Genomic DNA, 7,865 nt, shown 5'->3' with positions numbered 1-7,865 from the left:
GAAATTAGAGGAAGAAAACTTGAAATTAAAGGAAGAGATAGCAAGGATGAAGGAAGAAACGAAACAAGGAAAACCGGTGAATGACGAAAACTCAGGCGAATGGAAGGTTGTGAGGAGAGGGACAACCAAAATGGTGGTGAAGAAACACACCAAGGATACAACAACAACAACAACAGCTAAGTCTACCAACTCGTTCAGTCCCTTGATAGACGAAATGGACGTTAGAACGGTAAGGGACAGGGCTGACAATGAAGTTTAATTGTTGGTGACTCACAGTTAATGTACTTGAACAGAGCCTTTTGTGGTAAAAATAAAAATAGGATGAGGGTGTGTTTGCCAGGGGCTGGGGTGGGGGATATAGTTGACAGGATGGACAATATCTTGTCTGGTAATGGGAACAACCCCATTATCTGCCTCAGTGCAGGAGGCAATGATATTGGTCGGTGTAGGAGTGAAGAGCTTATTGATAAGTTCAAGACAGCTATAGATCATATTAGGACTAAGGGAGGGATCCCTATCATATGTGGTGTCCTGCCTAGAAGGAGAGTTAGCAATGAATGGTTATCAAGGGCAGTTGGTGTCAACGGCCGTCTTGATGGATATTGCAAGTCAATATCAGTCCCATTCATTGACAACTGGGACAACTTCTACGGCAGAAGGGACCTTTATGCTAGGGATGGGGTACACCTGTCTCGGGATGGGGTGGGAACCCTGGCTGGGTCTCTAGAGGGGGCATTTCAAAAGATATCAAAGTCTTTAAACTGCTAGGGGGCCATATGGGCAGGGGGGTGGAGGAGACTGCAGTGGGAGCGGATAAACAAAGTGAAAGATTACAGGGAAATAGTGTTAGGAATGATGACAAAACTAAATTAGACGGAGTTTAAACCTAAATACGGTAAAGGGAGGACTCAGAACACGACTAACTTAAATGTCTACTACGCGAACAGTAGAAGTATGAGAAACAAAATGGATGATATCAGGGCATTGGTATGTACCGAAAAAGCATTCACTGAAACATGGATCAACCTAGACTCACGCGAGTTACCGGTCGAATACGAAATTGCGGGTTACAAATTGTTCCATACCGATAGGCAGACCAGGAAAGGAGGCGGAGAAGCAATCTATGTCAGGGATAATCCGAAGTATGAAATAAATAAGGAAATAAAAACTGAGCGGAATACAGAAACAATTTGGAAAGAATTAATCGACAGTAGGGAAAAATTAATCACAGGAGCAATATATAGACCTCCCAATTTTGATAGAGTAAATGAGCGACTTATCTGGGATGAAATGCGCAGGGCTTCCATACACAACAAAGTCTGTATAGTAGGCGACTTTAACCTTGGCCAAATACATTGGACTGACCTAACAGGTAACTCAGAATTAGAGGATTTTCTCGAAACGATCCAGGACTGTTTCCTAATTCACCCACCAGGGGTAATAATATACTCGATTTAGTTCTGTCGAACAGAGAAAACCTCATTAGCAATGTCGAGGTAGGGAAATAGCTTGCAAACAGTGATCACAAAGAAATTAGATTCCAGTTAGATTTTCAGGGCAGACGAAAGGAAAATTCCACTAAAGTACCAGATTTCAGAAGGCAAACTTTGACAGTTTGAAGAGGCAGCTGAGGGAGGGGGTGCCGTGCTTGGGGGTGAGCTACATGACCTCGCATGAGGTGACCTCACTCAATGCACCCACAGAGGGCGACCTCACCGTACCAGGAGACCTGACAATTGAGAATGACCTGAAAATGAGATCTGAGATTGCCAAGTTCTACGACAATTTAAATAATGAGTTACTTAATGCACAAAGGCAGAACATTGCATACAAAAAATTCAGATTAGACAACAATGACCCTAAATGGATAAATAATTATTTAAGGAACATCATTGACCAAAGGAAGGCTATAGGTAGAGGGATAAATCGTGGCGAAATTTACCTCCGGGATTATTATTAGGTATTGGTAAGTCGGGTTAAAACCGAGATAAGGAAAGCCAAGAGGAATAATGAGGTAAGGATAGCAAGGGAGGCAAAGGCAAACCCCAAAGGATTCTACCAAATGTATCAAACTAAAACACGAGAAAAGATAAGCCGGACACAAGGCTTTGCTACAAGTCATCAATGCTTCGTGGACAGCACAAAGACTTCCACCGGAATGGAAGAAGGCAGATATACAGCCTGTAGGTTATGTATCTATGCTACTGTGCCGAGTAGCAACCTTGTATATAATCTACTGTGCCGAGTAGCATCTATGTATATAATTACGTGGCAACACGGCACGTCTTATGTGGCAACATTGCCCCGAGGCTGCCATATGGCAAGGCAGTCTCAGTCTGACTATGTGAGCCGTGCATGGCACACGCTAGTCACCGCTTGTATTTCTCCTATCCGAATAAACGGACTTCAGTGTTACCCGGTGTTTCCCTACCCATCACTGCATCCTTCGGGGAACACTTGTAACCATCATGGCGCAGTGACTAGGATCTGTGGACTTACAAGTGTGTGAACAATGCCGACGGTTACATCTGCCGGCGATGTGCGCGTCGACTCTAGTGTGTTGTGTTGTGTTTCGCCGCGATGTGCAGTGTTGGGCCGTCACAGTGCTTTTTAGTGACGGTGGCAGTGTTAGTGTCAGTGTATTAGTGTGTGTCTAGAGCTGAGAGTTGAGCATTGGCCTGTTTTTTGTGGTACCCACGGAGCACGCAGGCGTACACCCTTCTCGTGTGACATCCGGGAGACACTGACGGTCTTGCCCCGCCAGCCACCACCCCACGAAGTGCTCTCTGAGACACACACACACACACGCACGCACGCACTCACTCACGGACAGAACAGTGGACTCTATGCGTTATTTCTGCGCTGTTTATGTCATATATATGTGGTTCGAGCTGTTGAGGCGCCACTTTATATACTAAACAGTGCAGTCCACGCACACACAAAGATGGGCGGTAAGAAGGGACAACGTCAAGATGGGAGACACGACTCCCCACCACCTTCCCCTCCACCGGGCGCAGACTCTCATCCTCCACCTCCAGTGATGGACATTGCCACAATTCTGAGGTGGATGGACGACCGGGACGAGAGATGCAGAGAGATGGAACTTCAGAGGGAGGAGACACGAAGAGAGGAGGAAAAGTTGCGTTTTGAGGCACTATTGGCGACCCTGGCGCTAACCCACCCTCCCTCACTCGCAGGTAGCGCGCATATAGGCGCCAGTACCCTCCCTCCTCCACCACACCAGCGTCCTGCAGGCACTCTTGCTACCCCAACAGCTCCCAAGGCATCTGTTCAACCCCCACCCGCCCTCTCACCAGACGTCACGTTTCAGCTTTTTCGTGAGTGGAGGCGGCGTTGGACAGATTACTCCACGATGGTGGACCTTGACAGCATGCCTCCGAACAAACAGCTCATCCAACTGCGGATGTGTTTGTCGCTGGAGACCCAGAGAGTTTTGGAGCACACGTTGCAAGTGCCTCCCGATTCTACCTCTTCAGTGACGGATGTGCTCGACCTTTTACAGGAGCATGTTAAGGGTCGGAATAACGAGGCTTTGCGTCGCCGCGCCTTCACCAGCTGCAAGCAGGCGGAGAACGAATCCTTTGACGACTTTTTTGTACGCTTGAAGAGTTTGTCAGAGGAGATCGACGTCTGCAAGGCGCACAGCCGGGAATGTGAGGAAGCCTGGATCAAGCACGGGATCTTGACAGGTGTCAGGCACGAAGAGTTGGTGCAGCGACTCATCCCCCTGGACGCTTCCTCCACACTCCAGGTGGTAGTGACTGAATGTCGGTCATACGAGGCCACCAAGTCCGCCACCTCTGCCTTACGGGCCCCACCTGCTGTGAGAGCTATCTCACAATACAAGAAGGATAAGAAGGCGGCCAACAACGTGAAGGCTGCCGCACGTTCTTCCACGCCTCCGCCTAGTGCTTCCTGTGGCAGCTGTGGAAAGCAGCATGGCCCCAAGACTTGCCCGGCCACCGACGCACTGTGTCGTGGATGTGACCGTAAGGGCCACTGGTCTAACACAGACAGGTGCCCTGCACGAGGCCACAAGTGTCAGGCCTGCGGTCGCTATGGACACTACGACAAGTGCTGCCGCCAACCCAAGCCCAAAAGCCCGAGACGAGGAGGAAAGCAGCGCACTTCCCTCGGGGTGGTTCGCACGCAGCCCCCTCCAGATGGCCCACGCAGCCCCAAGCAGCAGCGGAGTCACATCAGGAGGGTGGAATCGACCACACGCCCCAGGGCTACCCCTTCCCCTACTATCCGCGTCGCCGTCACACACGGTGATGTGTCGGGTCACATCGAGGTGATACCGGACACCGGCGCTGATACTACGGTGATTGGGTTGAAGCACCTCCAGAAACTGGGCCTCACCAAACGCGGCCTGGGACCACCGCCGCAGCTGCAGTACTACAATGCGGACGGTTCCCAGATGCCGGACGCTGTGGGCTCCTTTCAAGCAGAGATCACCTACGGCGACAGGTCGTGTCACGGATGGATCGACGTGCAGCCTACTCTCGCTACACCCTTGTTGTCGTGGGAGCACTGCAAGGAGTTAGGCGTGGTGCCCAGAGACTTTCCTGAGCAGATCCCAGTTGCTTGGTACACCGCCAGCAGGGTGCGGGAATCAACGAGCGACGCGCCTGGCGCTGCCGCACAGAGCTGCCCAGAACCCGCGTCCACTCCCGCCCAGCCTCCACCCAAGTCACGGCTGCTTCCTCTTCACAGCGAGACGTCTCCTTCAGCCGCAAGGGCCTACTTCCTGAAGGAGTACTCGGATGTGCTGGTGACGAAGGAGGCCCTACGGACCGCGCCACTGAAGGCTATGGCGGGTCCGCCTATGAGGATACACCTGCGGGAAGATGCACAGCCGTTTGCCATACACACTCCCCGGTTGATTCCTCTCGCCTTCAGGGATTCAGTCAAGAAGGAACTGGATTCCATGGTGGCCCAGGGTGTCATCGTACCCGTTGGTGACGACCCATCCCCTTGGTGCCACCCTCTAGTCGCTGTGGCTAAGACTAACGGTGGAGTGCGGATTACTACCGACTTGTCTAAGCTTAACAGCCAGGTGTCCCGTCCCGCCCACCCTTCACCCACACCTTTTGCAGCTATACGGAGTGTGGATCCGAAGGTACGGCACTTCTCGACGATGGACGCCCTCTGTGGTTACTGGCAGATCCCACTGAAGAAGGAGGATCAGCCACTGACCACTTTCATCACGCCTTACGGACGCTTCCGCTACTGCCGTGGCCCTATGGGATTCGCTGCTACGGGGGACGCCTTCTGTCTCCGTGGTGACATGGCACTTCAAGGCGTGACCAACTGCGTGAAGGTAGTGGATGACGTCCTCCTCTACGATGAGGACTACCTGACGCACCTTCGCCGCATCGACGAGGTACTGACCAGGTGTAGGACGCACGGCATCACTCTGAATGCCGAGAAGTTCGTCTTGGCCGCACCTGCAGTGTCCTTCTGCGGCTACCGACTCTCAAGGGATGGCATTGCTGCGGACCCGGAGAAAGTTCGCGCCATAGCGGACTTTGCAAAACCTGCCAACCTTACGGATCTCAGGTCTTTCATGGGCCTGGTGAACCAGCTGGCAGAATTTTCTCCTGACGTCTCCGCCGCTGCCGGGCCTCTCCGCCCCCTGATGAGCCCCAAGAGGACTTTCACGTGGACCCCTGACCACGACCTCGCCTTTCATAAGGTGAAGGAGGCCCTGTCAAGTCCACCTATCCTCGCTACTTTCGACCCAGCGCTCCCCACCGTCCTCCAGACAGACGCCTCGCGCCTGTACGGGGTTGGTTACGCCCTTTTCCAGGATCACGGTGGAGGAAAGTACCGGCTCGTACAGTGTGGCTCTCGCTTCCTCACCGATGCTGAGTCTCGCTACGCTACCATCGAGCTGGAGCTGCTGGCAGTGGTATGGGCCTTATCGAAGTGCAAATTTTACTTGATTGGCCTACAGCACTTCGACCTCATCACAGACCACAGGCCCTTGGTCCCCATTCTTAATCACTATTCGCTGGACGCCATCGAGAATCCCCTCCTCCAGCGCCTGAAGGAGAAGATTTTGGCCTTCGTCTTCACCGCGGCTTGGTGCGCAGGTAAGGAGTTGTGCATCCCGGATGCCCTCTCCCGCTCCCCAGTCAGCCGCCCTACACCTGAAGACGAGATGCTCAGCACCGAGGCCGGTTTCTCCGTCAGTAACATCGTCACTTTGCAGGCCGTACAGTCCCTCGCCAGCACCCAGGCCTCAGTGTCGCCACCCGACAGCGATCTGGCCCTTGAGGAACTACGGACCGCGGCACGCGACGACCCCTCCTACACTCAGCTCTTGGAGAGTGTGAGGACTGGGTTCCCTCGCGACCGTTTTGACCTCCACAACGCCCTACGCCCGTATTGGAAGATACGTGAGGACCTCTACGCAGATGGGGACCTCGTCCTGTACGGTGCCCGTGTGGTCGTCCCTGCAGCTCTCCGTCGTCGCGTTCTGACCCGCTTACACGACAGCCATCGTGGAGCAGAGGCCACCAAGCGCCGCGCAAGGCAGGCTGTGTACTGGCCCGGCATTGACGCGGATATCGTCAATACGGTCCGTGCCTGTGAGCCGTGCCAGATCATGCAGCCCAGTCAACAGCAGGAGCCCCTCTTGTGCGACGACGAACCCACCAGGCCCTTCGAGTCCGTGTCGGCTGATTTCTTCAGCACAGCTGGGAAACATTTCCTAGTTGTCGCCGACCGACCCTCTGGCTGGCCTGTGGTGGTAATCTGTGGCTCGGACACGACGTCCGCGGCCACCATTCGCCACTTCCGGCACCTCTTTCGTGACCTGGGCGTCCCCGTACGTCTGCGGACGGACGGTGGGCCACAGTTCACCAGCCGGGACTTCACAGGATTCCTGGAGCGTTGGGGAGTCCGCCACATCGTGTCAACACCCCACTACCCACAGTCAAACGGCCATGCTGAGGCTGCGGTCAAGACAGTCAAGCACCTCATCCTCAAGGTGGCCCCTTCAGGCAACATAGACTGTGAGGCGTTTGACAAAGGACTCCTGGAGTTATGTAATACTCCCACCCACACAGGGCGCTCCCCTGCCCAGATCCTGTATGGTCACCCTCTCTGTTCTTGCGTTCCTGCACACGCCAAGGCCTTTGCGAAGGAGTGGCAGACCAGAGCCGAGAGCTGCGACCGCCGCGCCGCTTCACGTGCCCAGGACGCCAAGGTTCGGTATGACGACCGTGCCCGCCCTCTTCAGCCGCTGGAGATTGGTGCCCTTGTCCGCGTCCAGGACCCGACGACGACACGTTGGGACAAGGTGGGCACAGTGATGGGCGTCGGCCGGTCGCGGGACTACAAGGTCAGGATACCGAGCGGCCGTGTCTGGTGGAGGAACCGCCGCTTCCTCCGGCCAGTCCCACCCCCTGCTGCTGGCCCCCTGACCGAGGACGAGTCCCCTACACCTCACGAGGATCCGCCCCATAGTGCACCTCGACGCTCGGAGCGACTTAGGATTAAGAAGTCCGCTCAAGACAAAGACTATGAGCGTGAGGGGGGGAGGGAGATGTAGGTTACGTATCTATGCTACTGTGCCGAGTAGCAACCTTGTATATAAGCTACTGTGCCGAGTAGCACCTATGTATATAATTATGTGGCAACACTGCACGTGTTATGTGGCAACATCGCCCCGAGGCTACCATATGGCAAGGCAGTCTCAGTCTGACTTCGTGGGTCGTGCATGGCAGACGCTAGTCACCGCTTGTATTTCTCCTATCCGAATAAATGGACTTCAGTGTTACCCGGTGTTTCCCTACCCATCACTGCCTTCTTCAGGGAACACTTGGAACCTTCAT

The sequence above is a fragment of the Homarus americanus genome, unplaced genomic scaffold (genome assembly GCF_018991925.1).
Source record: "Homarus americanus isolate GMGI-L3 unplaced genomic scaffold, GMGI_Hamer_2.0 scaffold25467, whole genome shotgun sequence".
Classification (NCBI taxonomy): Eukaryota; Metazoa; Arthropoda; class Malacostraca; order Decapoda; family Nephropidae; genus Homarus; species Homarus americanus.
This window is presented reverse-complemented; position numbering follows the sequence as displayed.